Source organism: Nuphar pumila, chromosome 6, assembly GCF_984573655.1.
Source record: "Nuphar pumila chromosome 6, dmNupPumi1.hap1.1, whole genome shotgun sequence".
NCBI classification, from domain to species: Eukaryota; Viridiplantae; Streptophyta; class Magnoliopsida; order Nymphaeales; family Nymphaeaceae; genus Nuphar; species Nuphar pumila.
Window position 1 is genome coordinate 50,262,548 of NC_143254.1, and position 18,159 is coordinate 50,280,706.

Genomic DNA, 18,159 nt, shown 5'->3' on the forward strand with positions numbered 1-18,159 from the left:
GCTTACTAACTTAAAATCTGACATTTACATGTATTCTGATTCTGATTCTAGTCAGATTCAGAATTTGGTCAGACTCAGACCCAGATTCGAATGCAAAAACAATACCAAGTCCGAGTCTAAATATTAATCAGATCCTACTTTGGCTACTAGATCCTATTAATCAGATTCAAATTCGGGTCAGATGTTGGATAATGTCCAACCTGAATGATGTTTCTGTATCTTGCGGAACTTGAAAGTCTATCCACTTGGCGACTGTGGGATACATCCCAGTTATCCAAGACAAATGAGACAAGATGGGACCATTATCCCATTCTCAAACTTTTATTTCCATGCGGAAACCCCAGCCGAGCTTGGGTTGTTCAGGCTCGGCACGTTAAGGGTGCAACAGTGCTCGGGCTCGTCTCGTGAGCTTGTCACGAGCTGAGCTGAGCCCAAGCTCGTTATGAGCCAAGCTTTATAAGCTGATCACGAGCTGGCACTCCATACAAAAGCAGTGGGTCAACTTGTAGTCTGGCAGGGCTGGTTGATCTCTGAGGGATGAAAATCTTACTACACTGATTTGTCACAGAAAGCAATCCCTGAAAGTGTAAGCACCAAATACCAACACTATATTAGCAAAGCAGGTTATATGTCCCCCCCCCCGAACAGGGCCGGTATTTCATCTCATGTTTGAGTGTTTCCAAAGAGCACCACGTATAAGATGCAGACCGACATGTATCCCCATGTGTGTCTGCATCATATTGCATCATAATTTGGTGCCGTTGCAAAGACTTAAGTACTCTTTACCGCCATTCTCTTCTTCTTCCTCGAACGGACATAAATGCCTTCCATCTAGAAAACTGAATTGACGGTTCGTGAAAAGGACAAAACTGCCATCTATCGTTATCGCGTCAAAATGTTTCGTAAAGTTTGCGTATGTAGCAAGTTGTATGTTGTAGGATTTAAATAGTTCAAAATAATTCAACCTGCTTCGCATTCTCGCCCTAAGCAGAAAACTCTACCGAAGCATACTTTGCTTTCATCTGTTGTCGTCGGAGCATCATTTTCTTTGTTCTGCTATCGTCAGAGCATCCGTTTCTGTCTTACGTGCAGTCGTAGCATTGTTGCCACCTTCTGTTGCGTATTAGTTGTTATTGTTGCTTATTCTACAATTGGAATATTCAAAATCCTATCGTTTCGGTGAGTTTCGTGTAAAGTTTCGTTATTCAATCTGAAGGTTGCTTCTTATACAACGATTTGTAAGTTTGATAAATCTTACAACGATGTGTACTTATGAACCCAAATATTCTAATGATTTCTAATCATGATGATCGTTTAATGTGTTGTGCAGGTTAGCAATGTCTGTGACTCATCAGATTAGAGATACCCCGTCGTTCTATGGTTTGTGTATTAGAGAAGTGATCCACCAGCCTCATCTATCTAAGGTTTTTGAGAGGTACCAAAATATACTTAAGATTGAGAATGATGAAAACAGGACGAAAGCCTTAAAATTGTATTATGCGGAGGATTATCCCTTAGATATCGAGGCTGCGGAGCAAAGGAAGAATTCTGAACAACGAAAGATGCAAAAGAAGGATGACGAAGAGAAGCAAAGCAAAGAAATGAGGAGGATAATGAAAAGAGAAGGCGGAGAAATAAGGCAAAGCAGAGGGAAAGACAAAAACAGAAGGAGAAGGAGAGGGAAAGGGAATTTAACAATCGAATGAAGGATGCTAAGGCGGAAGTGGAGATGATGTACTTGGAGCTTAAAGCAAGCCGAAATAGGGTAAAGCTACTGAAGGAGGCAGAGGAGAGGCGAAGACAAATGAATAAGAAGGAAGAAGAGAAGAAACAGAATAAGCCTCAGGATGAGGAAGAAAAGGAAAGACGAAGGAGGGAGAAGGAGTTTGAGGAAGGTAAGAAAATGCAAAGGCAAGAAAATGAGGATGAGGAAAAGAAGGAAAGGCAACAGAAGGAGGAGGAGGAGAAACAAAAGGAAAGACAAAGGAAGAAGCAAGAGGATGAAGTGCAGGAAAGAAGGAAACAAGACTTGGAAGAAAAAGAAAGGCGGCGGAAGGAGGAGGAGGAGGAAGAAAATGAAAAAGAAAGGAAGAAGCAGGAGGATGAAGTACATGAAAGAAGAAAATAATATTTGGAAGAGAAAGAAAGGCGGCGGAAGGATGAGGACGAAAAAAAGGAGAGAGAAAGGAAGGAGAAGGAGGAGGAGGAACAAAAGGAAAGAGAAATGAAGAAGCAGGATGAGGAAGTGCAGGAAAGAAGGAAACAATATTTGGAAGAGAAAGAAAAGCGGCGGAAGGAGGAGAAGGAGAAAAATGAGAGAGAAAGGAAGGAGAAGGAGAAGAAGAAAAAGAAAGAGAGAGGAATGAGATGGAGGATGAGAAAAAGGAGAGGGAAAGGAAGGAGAAGGAGGATGAGAAAAATAAGGAGAGAGAAAGGAAGGAGAAGGAGGGCGTGAAAAAGAAGGGGAGAGAAAGGAAGGAATGGTTGAAGCCGGAAGAGAAAGAAAGAGAAAGGCAGTGGGAGACAGTTGACCAACCTGAAAGGCTTAGGTTGGAGGGAGAACAGGAGAGCGACTAAGGTAAATAAGTTTGTCCTGTCTGTGAAGATTTAATAATATGTTTAGCGATTTTGGTATAGCGATTACTGTGTTAGGTATTAATATGTATAGTGATTACTGTGATAGATTATGTGCAACCAATATTATTTATAGCAATCAGTAGAATATTATTTATAAGTACAAATTAAATTAATTTACAATTGGTAGGAATAATATGTTATTTTGTATTACAGGAAGGTCACAAGAGAAGTAGAGCACTCAGTGAAAAGCTCGGAGGTCGTGTCAATAGCCTGTAGTTCTGTCGTGGTATGGTCAGCTGAGTGCATATCAGAAGAACCGATTATGAAATATGCACTTCGGTGGCCTTTTGGACCAACAATATTTTGAAACTTGCTGGAATACCATGACCCACCTGGTAAATAAGTGGAATGATAAGACGAACACATTTCAGTTTGATTCTTTTGAGATCACCATGACTTTAGAAGATGTGGCGAAGATCACTAGCTTTAAGTGCGATGACAACGTTGTCCTATTACAGCATTAAAAATATAACACAAGGGAAAAATGCATGGCCCTTTTAGGAATGTCGATGGACGAATGAAGTCAATGTATTTCTGGTGGAATCAAGTCCACATCAATGAAAGTCTCATTTTTTCGTAATAAATGGGAAAGTCGCTCCGCTACTTGTGCATCTGAAACAACTGACCAAGAGTTGCGCGACTTCTTTATTTTTTGATCTTACATTATTTTCCGATTGTTCTGGTTCGAGAATAAGTTCCATGTGGCTGCAGTACCTAGCAGACTTAGACGAAGTCGGCAACTATGTCTGGGGTGCCACTATGCTCGCACACTTGTACAGTTAACTCTGTCGTGCGAGTAATGGTACAAAAACAGTTGGGGGATTTTGGTCATTTGTTCAGGTATTTGTTGATTACATACTTAGTAATTGTAGACTAATTTGAAGGTTGTAGTGTTACTAATAATATTGTTTTTGTTAGGCTTGGGCGTGGGAACATATTATCTCATTGCGTCCACGTTGTGACTCTGCGATTTGTGGTTTTCCAAAGATCGGTCGATGGGCTACAATAAACGTCACAGTTCATAATGCTAAGTCCATTTTAGATGGGCTGCAACTAAATGAGGTAAACGTTCTAAAATTGTTTACAATCGTGTCAGGATTTATCATTGAGTATTATAAATCGTTGTAATGTTTAGCATTCTTAAGTAATCATCGCTGCAGGATTATCTTTCGTAGTACATATTGTTGTCGTCATATCATACTTAAGTAAATTGTAATATATTTGTCACTCGTTATTAAAAAGAATTACCAATGTACAGGTTTTGTGGAGACCTTATGGAGATGGGGAGGACGATGACCAAGACGTTATTGCAGAAGCTGCTAGATTGTCTGACCACGGTTTGTGTCTGTTTTGCAATTATGAAGCTGAGTTGCAGCGTGGTAGTCGAGTTCTCCTACAATCTAGCTTGGGGCAGTCTATCCCAAATAAGCCTTTGGAAGTGAGAGGAAAGATGAATAGTGGTGGGAGCATGAACATGAATTGGCGTGATTGCTACATGGACGAATTATTAATTTGGAACTCAGGTGGTGTATGTGCCGTATCGTATGATTATAAAGGAGGACAATTTGATCCCTTCTATTTCGAAAGGTATTGGGAACCAATGCGGCGAAATCTGAAGATTGAGAAAATTGTGAAATCATGCCTCTCAACTACCCTCTCTCATGTTGCAACCCAGCCTCTACAACCAAAACGTTGTCTCTCTCTGGTTACAACAATGATTCTCTCAGTAACAAAGCGCGATGAAGAGCGAACACTTGCTATAAAAGAGAACATTGTCTCTGCCGCAAGGTTCGAACTTATGGAGAGGGAGAATAAGAAATTAAGGACAGAAGTAAGCAATATGGGGATACAATTGAACTCAATGGTAGAGATGATGACCAGTTTTTTTAGTAAGATGGACACATTCAAGAGGCCACCCAGGATAGGCAGTCCACTAATAAAAAGAGTGACAAGTCTATGATATTTCATCTGATTCGTCAAGTGCCATGGAATAAACCCTAGGTATTCTTTTTTATCACGATAGATATTTGTTGTAATTGTATAATTAATTGTCGTAACGTGACATTTTTTTATTGTTTAATTCTTTATTATTACATCTAACAGACATGTTTCGTCTATGGATCTCGTAAATAAATAAATTGTAATAAAAAATAAATGTCTATTGTTCAGAAATCGTGGCATTGCCTAACCTCCTTGATTGATTGAAAATCACAATATAAGTCGCAATTTAACTCGTCATTTTTGAATGACAGTCGCAATAGATGTCTGATTGGCACGAGTAATATTGTTCACAAATCGCAATATAACTTGTCATTTTTTAATGAAAATCGCAGAAAACATGCGATTTATGCGGTCAATATGGTCTCGTAATCGATGTTAGGAAATGATTAAGGTCGTCATCGTTATGATAGAGCATTTCTGCTCAGCAACCGCTGTATTTGTCTCCGCCTTGATAGAAAATCATAATTAGGATTTGCGATGTATGCCGTGAACAATAATTGAACAAGTTTTGACATCGTAAATGATAACAGTCAATAGCGATAAGAAAAGTTTGATGCTCAGAAATCGCTACTGATGATCATCAGTAAATTGAAATCGCGCAATAGGATGTTGGTCAGCTAACATCGGTACGATATGGTTCCCGGTCAGAAATCGCTTATTTGCAGTGACACCTTCAATGCAAACCGCGAAATAGGATTGCAATTCATGAGGTCAACAACGCAAACGACAATGACTTATAATAATCGGCCTTTGTAAACGGTGTAAGTCAACATCGAATTTTCGGTGTTAAATGATACTAGTATAAAGCGATAATGAACGTTTGTTGTTAAAAAACCGATAATGAAAGTATGTGGCATGAATATATCGATGTATCCATATATGATAATCAATACAATAATCATCAAAGATTATTCATACCTAGAAAACGGGTTTGTTCGGGTCGGGTCAATCTCCCACTCAACTATTGTTATAATATGAAGTCGAAACGACGGTTTTTTAATTATTTAAAACCAATCATTTAATTTGCGAAAGGTTTTCGAAAAAGGGCGACATATGAAACGACAGTTTTAAAATTATTTAAAACGCAATCATTTAATTTGCGGGCGGTTATCGAAAAAGGCGGCATGTGAAAAGACATATTTTTATTTATTTAAAATGCAATTATTTAATTTGCAGGCGGTTTTCGAAAAAAAGGCGGCATGTTAAAGGACGTTTCCTTTATATTTGACTGACGACGTCGATTCCGTAGCTGCGTTGCAAAGGTGACATCGATATCTTCGTCCAGGCATGGCGCCGAAGAAGAAGATGATCAGAGCAATACGACCAAGCATGACGCCGAAGAAGAGGACGATGAGAGCAATACGACCAGGCATGGCACCAAAGGAGAGGACGATGGGAGCAATACGACCAGGCACGACCCCGAAGAAGAAGACAACCACATCCACAGTACCATCACTAGCGCTTAAGGTGTATATTTTTTGAACCTTCTGACCAGTTTAGTCAACGTTTGCCTTTTCATGTCGTATTTCGACTTGTGTTGTTTACTGTAGAAAATAATTTCAATGTCAAATTCTGAATACTACGCTCATGGTGCACTCAGTGCAACATCCACAGACAAGGGTGGGCGACAATGCCCTAACGAGTTCGTAGATGACATCGAGCAGATGCAAGATGAATTTGCAGACGCGAACACTATCAGTAATTTTGTACGTATGTAACTAGTATCATTTTCTATGTCATCGATTTGTATGTTTTGAAGTTCGTAAATTTTTGCAACCAGACAATGTGTGATTTTGTCAATTATATTCAAAGCAACGAACGAGCAATACAGTACGCATCATCACCCCTTATTTCATGGTATGTCTGGTATGTTATTGTTTTATTTGCTTTTATGACTTACTCACGTTTCTTGATGGTTAAACCTTACTATTTCGTGCAACAGATGTACGTCCGACAAAAGTCATACACCAGTGGATTCGTAGATGCACTACCTTGTTGGAACAACGATGATGAGTGCGTAGACTTTTCGAATTTTGAAAAGGTGAGTGAACAAACCTCTTCTCTAAGGTTTAGTCGTAACATCTCCATCACGATATGTCTATGAAATTATAAATTATTGTATCGATTCACAGATTTTAATTCCTACACTCTGGCAAAATCTCAAACATTGGGTCTTATACGAGATGAATTTACGGGAAAAACAACTATAGTGCTACAACTCGTTGGACTGCCACAATGGTGTAGAACGTGACGCTATGCATTTGGTAAGCTTCTGCCCATAGGTGAATCGTAACTATTTAAAGTGGACCAGACTGTACTATATTATCCCTTTATCACAGGCGGGATTCCTAAACGACCTTGTGGGTGTCGACATTGCCGAGTGGATGTTGCTCTGTGTTGATGATGCTCCTTTAGAAAGTAATGGGGTCGATTGTGGCATATTCGTAATGAAGCATATTGAAGCAATATACAAAGGAGAAAAACCTTGTTTCGACACTATATGAGCTTTGTATCCGTTGTTATTGGGGATTCCTGTTATATATTGGTTTCACATTACATATTTTGTTGCAGGAAGATATATCAGAAGTACGCGAGGAAATATGTTGAAATTTGATTGAGTTTAAAAAGAATGTCAGACAAAATATGTAACGTGAAACCTATCGATTGCTCTGTCTGTACAACCTAACAAGCTCCGTCATCACCGTTCTCGCCCTCCTCCTCGACACCAACTCCGGCAGTGTAGTCGCAGCATGGTGAGGAGCAGTCGGCGGAGGTGGAGTTGCCGACGGTGCAATCATGGGCTGGTGAGGAGCGGTCGTCAGCGGTGGCGAGGGAGCGTGGGTTGGCGGAGGGATGGGGTGGCGCTGGGAGGGAGGAGGCGGGTCTGCATGGCGAGGGACGCGGTCGGCGTGCTGAGGGTGGCCAGTAGGATCTCCACCGCGTCCTCTTCCTCTCCCTCGCGATGAGGAGGTTTCAGAGGAGCGGTCGTTCCAGTGACGGGGGTTCATCTCGTCGGAATCTGAATCGTCTGGTTTCTGGTATCAACACAATCTGAGAGATCGAGACAGAGAGAGAGAGACAGACTGGAGATATATAGGAGGACTTCCGGTAGGCAAATTTTGTAAGACTACAAATTTTGTAAATATGTCTCCGTTGAAATATAATTTGAACATTACAAAACACGCTTGTAAATCATTGTACTGCTTCATCTACGAAAATTAAATCGTATCGAGAAATAGTTTTGTGTTGTATGTGCTTAACTAATGCTAGTAGTATTGAGAGCTAATGTTTGTTAGCGTCTTAAGAAATTATTCGGGATTTCATGAGAATGAGAGAATCGATCTGATTGGCAATGCTTAACCAAACATAAGAAAATGAGTGGGGAATCAGAATCACAAAGGGCCTCTTGTGGTTGTGATTCAGTTTGGAGTAACATGTAACCTACCAAACCAAACTTACCCCAAGTGTACTCCCTAGTAGAAAAGAAAAACAGAGCAGGATGTAGTTAGGGCTTGTAAACCAGCCAAACGAGCCGAGCCCAACCTTGTTCAGGTTCAGCTTTTTTACCATGCAACTCAGTTGGAGCTTTTCTCATGCTCATAGGTAAATGAGCCCAGTCGAATTCGAGTTCGCTGAGTTGAGCACCCTTTGTTCGTGCTTGACTTTTTTTTGTTAACGAGCTGCTCGTAGTTTAGTTTTCTAGTTATATGAACCTAACACGAACAAATTCATAGTGAGCTGAATCAAGTCAAACCACAAACTGACGGAGGGTGATAGGACGTTTAATTAATATTTGAATGACACATCACACAGGTTAATGATGTGTTCCACTTTGCTTCGTGAGTAAGGAACCGCCAAACCGATAATTCTTGTATAAACGACTTGTTCTTGAATCGAGTGTATAGGCGGCTTCGACGTAGTTGAGGTATTCGTCTAGACCTTTTTCATATGTTTGCAATATCATAATTAAAGGAAACGTTGTTTAAATTTCTAAAAATTTTCAAATTCTTACACAAGATTTCATGGTAGTAGCAGTGAAGATGACGTTAGACCGCCATTTCTGAACATCAAACCTGTCTTATCGTTGTGTACTATTTCTAATTACGAAAGTGACATTGATGGTTCTTGTTCACCGTATTCATCTTGAATCTCTTCTGCGATTTTCATTCTTTGCGTGTCAGCAATAAAACGATGTTTAAACATCAAACATTTCATATCGATGTTGACTATTATCATTTCGAACATTAGAAGCCTTTGTTCATTGCATACATCGCAATCTAATTCTGCGACTGTCAATCATGCGGGTTGAGCGCACATCTTTTATCAATTACAAGTTTTTATTATTTGCGCATGCTTATCGTATAAATCCTATGTTTTCCTTGCGGTTAGCATTAAATGACGACGAAGAATATTGCGATTTCAGAACAACAACCGTTCCTTATCATTGTTGAGTATTATTATTTTTTGGGCGAACATATACATTTTGCTGTAAGATATGCTCCCATGGTAAAGGTCAATAGCGGTAAGATTTGTTTGCTGATCAAGAATCACTCTTTTGCTGAGACACTTTAAATGCAAACCGCGAAAAATGATTGTGATTCATGCAGTCAACAACGACTTCTAATATTCGGTCAACATATTATAGATTACACACAAGTTGGTTGTACTGTCTCTAAAATCTACTTGAAATAGACGAACATGAAATTACTCTTGCGTGGTGGGCACCGTTGGTCGTTGCTTTTTAGATTATTGTGGCGGCTCCGTTAGTTTCTCCTCGTCAATTAGAAAGGACGTCAATTTTTTGCAGAGTTCTTCGCGGAATCCAGGTATATCAACCTGCAAAGACAAATTGTAATGTGGAACCAATAGACATGCATTTAATCCCCAATAACAGAGGCCAATAAATGATATACAACGTCGAAATAGGGTTCTGCACCACTGTATATTGCTTCAATGTACTTCATTACAAATATGCCGCAATCAACGCCATTATTTTATAAAGGAGCATGGTATGTCGTGCAATAGATCTACTCGCTAACGTCGACTCCCAAAATGGCTTTGACGAAACTGATCTGAGAATAATGCGGCCGAAAGTAAATTCATGACCCCAGTACACAACATGATACTTATATAGATGGAATCTTACGAGATGGGAAATGTCAAGCCGTAAACCACTGTCAATTTCCAACGAATTGTAACACCATAGTTGTTTTTCGTGTAAATCCATCACGTATAAGACCCAATGCTTTTCAGATTGCCAGAGTGTAGTAATCAATATCTGCAAATGGATCGTAAAAATGTTGTTAGCATTGTTATGCTGTAACCTTGCACTCTAGGTTTGTTTACTTACTTTTTCACTTGGCAAAAGGTCTCTGCAATGATTACCGTTAACGCAATAAGGTAGGCCGTCTTTAAATCCACTGGAGTATGGCAAACGACGTAAGATAGTCTGCAAACCGAAACATTGTTAACAACAATGTTAACATACAAATCAACTGGACTAAATCAATAACCAAAAACAACATAAAATACAACCGATATACCATGAAATACGTACTGACGATGCTTATAGTCTTGCTTGGTGCGTTGCTTTTAATATAACTAACGAAATCGGATATAGTCTGTTTGCAGCAAATATGGTGTTGTTAAAGTACGTACACATGACTTACGTATATAGACAACTCCTACTAGTTTCATACGAACAAAATTACTGATCATGTTGCATTATGCGAATTCATTGTGCATTCGTTTGATGTCCTCTAAGAGTGATTGACTAAGTTTTCGCCCAACTTCGTCGGTGGATGTTCTACTGAAATGAATAAGGACATTGCAATGAGCGATATTGAAATTACATTATAGACTACACAACACAAATTGCAAAAATGGCATAAAAGAGACGGATTTTGATGAAAATGGAGACGATGTGTAGACAATATACGCATGATTCGCCATTGTTGGTCGTGTAGCTGTCTTCGTCTACCTCACCGACCATAATTTTCTATGTAGCTGGTTACATGTTCGAGAGAGGAATTCCAGGTTTATAAAGGAACCATCGGTTTGACTGTTGCTGGTTCACGAAGTAGAAGATAATCACACCATCCAGTACTTGTGCGACTATTTATGAGCCAAAAGATCTACTGCTCAACCACCGTGATCAATGAATAATGTATGATAAATCAAAAATTTGTGGTTATCGCTAGGAACTGCGTAAGTCGACTTCATTTTCGCCGCATAGCGAGTTGTGATTATCGCGGGAAAGCGATTTGTGCTGTAATAATCGGCTTTTGTAAATGGTGTAAGTTAACATCGATTTACGGTGTTAAATGATACTAGTATAAAGCGATAATGAACGTTTCTTGTTAAAAAATCGATAAGGAAAGTATGTGGCATGAATATATCGATGTATCCATATATGATAATCAATATAATAATCGTCAAAGATTATTCATACCTGAAAAACTTGTTTGTTCGGGTCGGGTCAATCTCCCAATCAACTATTGTTATAATATGAAGTCGAAACGACGATTTTTTAATTATTTAAAACGCAATCATTTAATTTGCGGGTGGTTTTCGAAACAGGGCGGCATGTGAAAGGACATTTCCTTTATATTTGACTAACGACGTCGATTTCGTAGCTGCATTGCAAAGGTAACATCGATATCTTCGTCCAGGCATGGCGCCGAAGAAGAGGACGATGGGAGCAATACGACCAGGCATGAGTATAATAGTTATATTACCAACAACGAATATATTGAATTCACTTGGTAAAATAAGCAATAAAACTTGAGAAGCAACACAAAAATGAAAGTTCTTATAGAAAAAATAAAACGTAGAAATGCAGAAAACTTCATATGTGCTTGGTTTATAGTAGCTCACTACTATTGCTAAAGCTAATGAAAACAACAACCGAAATAGCAAAACCTGCCCTACCAATTAACATTTTGGTTGCTGTAAAAATAGCTAATAACTCCCTAAGATAACAAATTGCACTCACCAAAATAGCACTTGCAACTGAATCCATGGGCTAAGATATTTTGGGATGCAAAACAATCAAAAGTTTAATAATATAAAATGAAAAGAGCCAAGAAAGAAAGAGTGGACTAGACCTCGTCGGGGTGGAAGCAAGGGTGTATGATCCCATTCATGTCAAGATAAAGATTATCAAACTCAATCCCGTTGGGGTTTGGTCTGGCTGTGTCTATGAACTCAACTCCATTTTCATCCTTTGTTGACCTCTCCTCTTTAGCAGCCACAACTATCTTTGGATATTTGTCAACAAGCCACCGGTAGAAGGATGACACACCCATTAATTTCTTCTAGCAATTCTCACAAGAAAAAGAAGATGAATCTCCAAGAGAAGAAAAGAAGCGCGCAAAAATATAACCACAGAGGGATCTGAAAGATCTCACGTTAAGAACTCCAAAGCGATTGTGAGAAATTGTTGAGTACCACTTACACTTACACTTCCACTGTTAAAGCGAACAAAGCTCCCCCTTTAACAGATGAAGAGGCTTACTTACCTCCTAAGAAATGAAGGGAGGAAGAGAAAAGACACAACGATTAGCCTTTTATTTATACTATATAGCTAAAAGTTTTCAAAAGATAACAATAATGATTTCAAAAGGCAATTGGAGGTGTTGGGAACACGAAAGAACTGATGGAGAGAAGAAGTTGAATCGACGCTATGTCATAGCTTTACCTTTTGAAGTTGGTAAATTGACCGGAATTCCATCTTTGTCCCATGGACGTTCCGTGGTTGATCTCTCTTCGTCCAAGCATGGCGCCGAAGAAGTGTAAGCTTCGATTTGTGGTTATCGCTTGGAACTGCGTAAGTCGACTTCGTATTCTCTGCATAGCGAGTTGTGGTTATCGCGGGAAAGCGATTTGTGCTGTCAGCTGGACAGAGATTTGTTGCCATCACTGGATAGTTTGTGCAGTGAGCCAGATAGCGATTTATGAGCATTGTTGGATAGCAATTTGTGGCTTCTACGGGAATTCGATTCATGACATCATTGAATGGCGATTTGTGGTTATCGTTGAATAGCGATTTGTGGCATCGCAGCATAGTGATTTGCGGGTATTGTTGGAATGTCAATCAAAGCGGGTTGAGAAGGGTTCAAGTAAGCTTTATTGGGCCATTGATCAAAGTTGCGATTCATTTTATGATATGAGTAAGCTTTCACCTGCGTTGTTCAGGTAGGTGGTTGCACTATGTTGGACGTGTGTAATGATAATAAAAAGAAATCATTTTATGATCTGAGTTTTTTTGGTTGATTTAAACAAGTTCTTTATTTATTGAATTTGATTTACATCCAATAAATAGAACGTGTCCCAACATAGCTGCCAATCTACTTCCAAGATAGTGTCATGTTCACAAGTTATGAGTGCCCTTCTTTATTTATCGTCATTTGCGTTTTAATCATTGTGTAAATCAGAATACTTGTAAAGCGCAAACCTCCTCCCAATATTGAAATAGAAAATATAAGACACTGCATTAAGTTTCACAAGAAATGCAAACCTCCTCCCAACATTGATTACATACCAAAACACTTGTAAAGCGCAAATGACGATAAATAAAATAATAATCTATTTTACAAGATGTTTATACTTTAAGGCAATTTATCATGTAGACCCAGCGATTTTTCTTGTCGATAAGGGCTTAAACGATTATTAGTTACGAGGGGCGAACATGCACCATAAAAAAATTGTCAAGAAGAACAAGTACAAAGAAAAAGAAGGGCACTCATAGCTTGAGAACATGATATTATCTTGGAAGTAGATTGACAGTTATGTTGGGACAAATTCTATTTATTGGATGTAAATCGCAATTCAATAAATAAAGAAATTATTTAAATCAACCAAAAAACTCAGATCATAAAATGCTTTCTTTTTATTATCATTACACAAGTCCAACATTGTGCAACCACCTACCTGAAAAACGCCGGTAAAAGCTTACTCAGATCATAAAATGAATCACAACCTTGATCAATGGCCCAAAAAAGCTTACTGGAACAATTCTTTTCACCCCGCTTGGATTGACATTCCAACAATACCCGCAAATCACTATGTTGCAATGCCACAAATCGTTATTCAACGATAACCACAAATCGCCATTCAGTGATGTCATGAATTGACTTCCTGCAGAAGTCACAAATCGCTATCTATCGATTTAAGCAAATCCAACCACAGACCGTAAGTCGTCACTGACAAATCACTATAAACTCTTAACAAATCTGACAATGTGGAAATCGGGTCATGCAAAGAGGCATGTCAACTAAATTAATATCCCACACGAGATTCCTGTGTCCCATACCTATCTGTCGAATGCATCAGAGCCTGTCATGAAATAGAAAATATAAGACACTGCATTAAGTTTCACAAGAAATGCAAACCTCCTCCCAACATTGATTACATACCAAAAGACTTGTAAAACTGAAGCTATCATTGCCGAAAATCTAGTCGGGAGGAATGAAGGTTTCACCGTTTGGTGTTACTTCTGTAGGGTATTGCTGCATGTTGGACATTACACGAGTTAGATATTGACAAGCTTCACGTAATGGGATGCAATATAATGTCTTACATACCTGTTTATTCGAAGGGCTTTGTTGTTTTTTATTACAGGTTGGTTGTTTCTTAGTCCTTTTCTTGCCAACCAATTCTAGTGCACCCTTTGCCCTCCGACGACTGCGATCAGAGGCAGCTTTTTTTTTTATACCCTTCGCTTCATGAATATGTCCATCATAATCAACAACGTTCATTACTGACTTGTTGAAGATAATGTTTACGCTTCGGTGCAACTTCTCAGGAGTGTCAAGTGAAACATGATTTTCACCTACGCTGTTCGATCCCATTATCTTCGACTGGTATTCAGTCGCTGCAATGAACTTAAGGTGAATTAACTCCACGTTTTTAAGTAACTCCATTGAAGCTTTTCTCACGCATACATAGCCTTCTTCACTTCTCGCTGCCAAATCAACAACATGCATAAATGACCTACACAATTGTTGATAACGGAAGGCTATGTGACACTTCTCGTCAACACTAGATTTACTCACATTGTCCATAACAAGCATTTCAATCTTTGCACGTCTCTTCCATCTTCGCATTACGTAAGACTCAGGTATTTCTTGTATCTTCTCTTGATTGAGTGCCTTTAATGCATGACAGCATAAAATACCTTTGAATTCATACATTTTGCACGGACATTCAACTCTTCCATGGTCAACATTGTACGTGACATGTGCTTCTTGCCTTTCGTGATGTTTTTCACCCTGCCATAAAATATGGTATTTGTGCATATTCTCGGTTTGCACGAGTCCTTCTATTTTGCAATTTATGACATGTAACACCTCTTTCTTGATCCATTCAAATACAATTAGTGTATACAGAGCTGCAGGTCGCATCAATATTTTCATGTCAAAAGTTAGAGGTCGTGTATTAAAGCATTTCACGTCTTGTTCAAGCTCATTCTGTCTTAGACCGTCTACAAATAATTCATATTGTTCCATGAAACGAAACATTGTTAAACATGAATACAGGGTTTTCTTCAGCGTGGCATGCATAGATTCAACGCTTTGTGTGCTTATCATACCTGCACAAAAGTATTGTCTTCCATATGCCAATGCCCACTTCTCTTTTTCTGCATATAAATTTTGTAACCAAGGACAGTCTTTAAGGTCGTATGTCTTAATCATTTCCTCTCAATCTGACATAAAGGTGATCTCGTCTACGCTATGAAGTACACACCTTGTAAACTTTTTGTCAAACCCTGTCTTCTGATTAAATATATGTCCTATGTTCTTTGCTGCATTTTGAAAGATATGCTACAAACATAGGCGATGATGTCATCTGGCCACACATGAAGCACTGCAGCCGCAATTGCGTGATCACCATCTGTAAGTATAGCTTCAGGTTGCTTCCTGTTCATTGTCTATGTAAATACTCTAAACAACCACTCAAAGCTTTTCTTGGTCTGGTCATACAAAAACGCCCCGCCTAATATACAACTCTGTGTGTGATGGTTCACTCCGACAAACTGCGTAAATGACCACTGTTCAGTATTAATCTTTACTGTAGTATCAAATACAAGCACATCATTGAAGCATTCATAATCTACTCTTGACTTTGAATCTGCCCAAAACATATTCACAGCATATCCATCTTCATCCACTTACATTGCACTAAAGAAACCATGTTCATTGCTTGATTTATTCTGTAAGTAATCAACCAAAGAACATATTTCTCCATTCTTCATGTTATCTGTCCTCTTCATTCTCAAGTGGTTTCTTAGATCCAAATGTGTGAATGACACATTATTGCGACCACCATCTATGTGGGTAAACAAATTGTATGTCTTCTTTGGTGCAATGCTGGCGCTATCAGCTATTTCAGCCATTGCAGCATGCGTTACAGTTACTTTACGATGTGACCTTAGCATAGGAGTCATAAATGATGCAGATAAATCATTATTATGATCATTGATTAAAGTACGAACTACAAATTTCCCATTCGGATGTCTTCTCAAAACCATTCTCGATTGACATCCACATCTTGATTCTGGCATGCTCCTTGTTGGATTTCTCATTGATTTCTTCCAACCTTGCTTGGAACAAACATGTCTTTCTAAACAAGACACCCTGTGCATTTTTTGACCAAGAAAACCTTCTCACACTGAAGTCAACTTTTAAGGCATAATCATTGTAAAATTTATATGCAGCTTCCTCATTATTAAACTGCATTCCTTCTACAGGAACAAAGTCAAGTGTAATTCCATGTACATTCCCAGTTCCTACGCTTTTATTATGTGTACTGACATCAAAATTTACCTCATTATTGAATTGAATTTCTTCTACTGAAACATTCAAGTCAAGTGTACTTCCATGTACATTCCCGGTGCCTACACTTTTATTATGTGTACTGTCATGGTAATCTACCTCATTATTGAATTGCATTTCTTCTACTGGAACATTCAAGTCAAGAGTGAGTCTAATGCTTGCACCCTTCTTTTCATGTGCATCATTAGTGCAGATGTTCAATTCTTCAGTTGCGTCATTAGTATAGATGTTCAATTCTTCAGATCTTTCAATTGATTGAGCTACATCATCTTTATTACAACCTGATGATAAGCTCAATAATGTTTTAAGCAATATATCAATTTGTGTTGGTAGCAAAATAGCAAACAAATTGATATTAACTAACAAAAATATATCTCACAAAAACGAGAGTATGTTACTAATATAGCGGTTTGATATTTGCTTATACTGAGCATCGAGTTGTCACTTACCATGCCAATAAAAGACACATGTCGTACATGTGTGTTGATGATAATGCTCTCATTATATCCACGAGGCTGTAAAGCGAGTTCAATAGAAATCGCTGACAGAGCAGTGATATGAATGCGAAAATTGCCCCCGCATGTGTGTAACGATGTGTTTCTGCACGCACACATTTTCAAAGTCTGTGTACAAATATCTTAGAAATACATATTACAAAACATATAATATCTTACAAATCGATATACATATCGAATAATATATTGAAAATCGATACGACAGTTCAACATAATAACTTACAACTCGACAATACAAAACCATAATATCTAAAAGGTCGATAAATATATCGCACAATAAATTACAAATCCATACGGAAGAAATTGAGCATAATAGCAAATAAATCAATATTAACTAACAAAAATATATCTCACAAAAATGGGAGTATGTTACTAATATAGCAGTGTGAGATACAATGCATATAATGAGTGAATGTAGGATACCTGATGGGGTAGAGGCCCTTCCTAGCATTTGTAAACAAGCATTCTTGTCAACAGGTCCCAGCGTCTTACAAATATCGATAAGTTTCCAACCATCGTAAGAACAAGATCTACCTGCAATAACCAAACAATGCCTTAATGTCAGACAAGACGACATGTCTTCTTCATCGATGGCATGATGAGATGGAAAGCTACTCACGCCGCCTTAATGGCACTGGTTGGAATGTTTATGCATCATTGCTTTCTTCCATAATGCCTAACGACAGCAAAAATGAAGAGAAGACACGAGAATGTTTTGTAACACAAGGCAAGCACGAGAAGGCGACAATGTGTTGTAAAACAGGATAAAAAACAAGGCGGAAACCTCAACTGGAGAAGAAGGCAAAGTTTGGGTTGATAATGGGAGCTATTGTTACAGCAGATGGCGTAGGAGTTTAATGAATAGGGAACATCTCCACTTTAAATAGTTAACATCAAACTTTCTGAATGGAGGATTTTTTTGTCCTTTTCTCGAACTGTAGTTTCCCAACTTTTGAATGTAGGATATTTTTGTCATTTCATCGAATAAGTCTTTGCAACAGCACCAGACTACGATGCAAAGTTATGTCAACATACACGGGAATACGAGCCCCATGTGCATAAATACGTGGCGCTCATTCGACCCCCCGAACACAGACGTGGGATTCAGTGAATCATCGGGGGCGAACATACACCACCCTCTCCTATATTAGGGGGCGTTTGAATGTACGGAG

The 18,159-nt window shown here is 38.7% G+C and overlaps 1 long non-coding RNA gene across 1 annotated transcript in view; it reads right to left on the minus strand.

Moving 5' to 3' along the window:
• The window catches only part of LOC149834811 (uncharacterized), a 226,690-nt gene extending 209,204 nt beyond the window's left edge, over positions 1 to 17,486 (minus strand). Inside the window, exon 1 of the long non-coding RNA XR_016432361.1 lies at positions 17,411 to 17,486. This is a non-coding gene — a long non-coding RNA (uncharacterized LOC149834811). The remainder of the gene's footprint in view (positions 1 to 17,410) is intronic.
• Between the last annotated feature and the right edge of the window lie 673 nt (positions 17,487 to 18,159).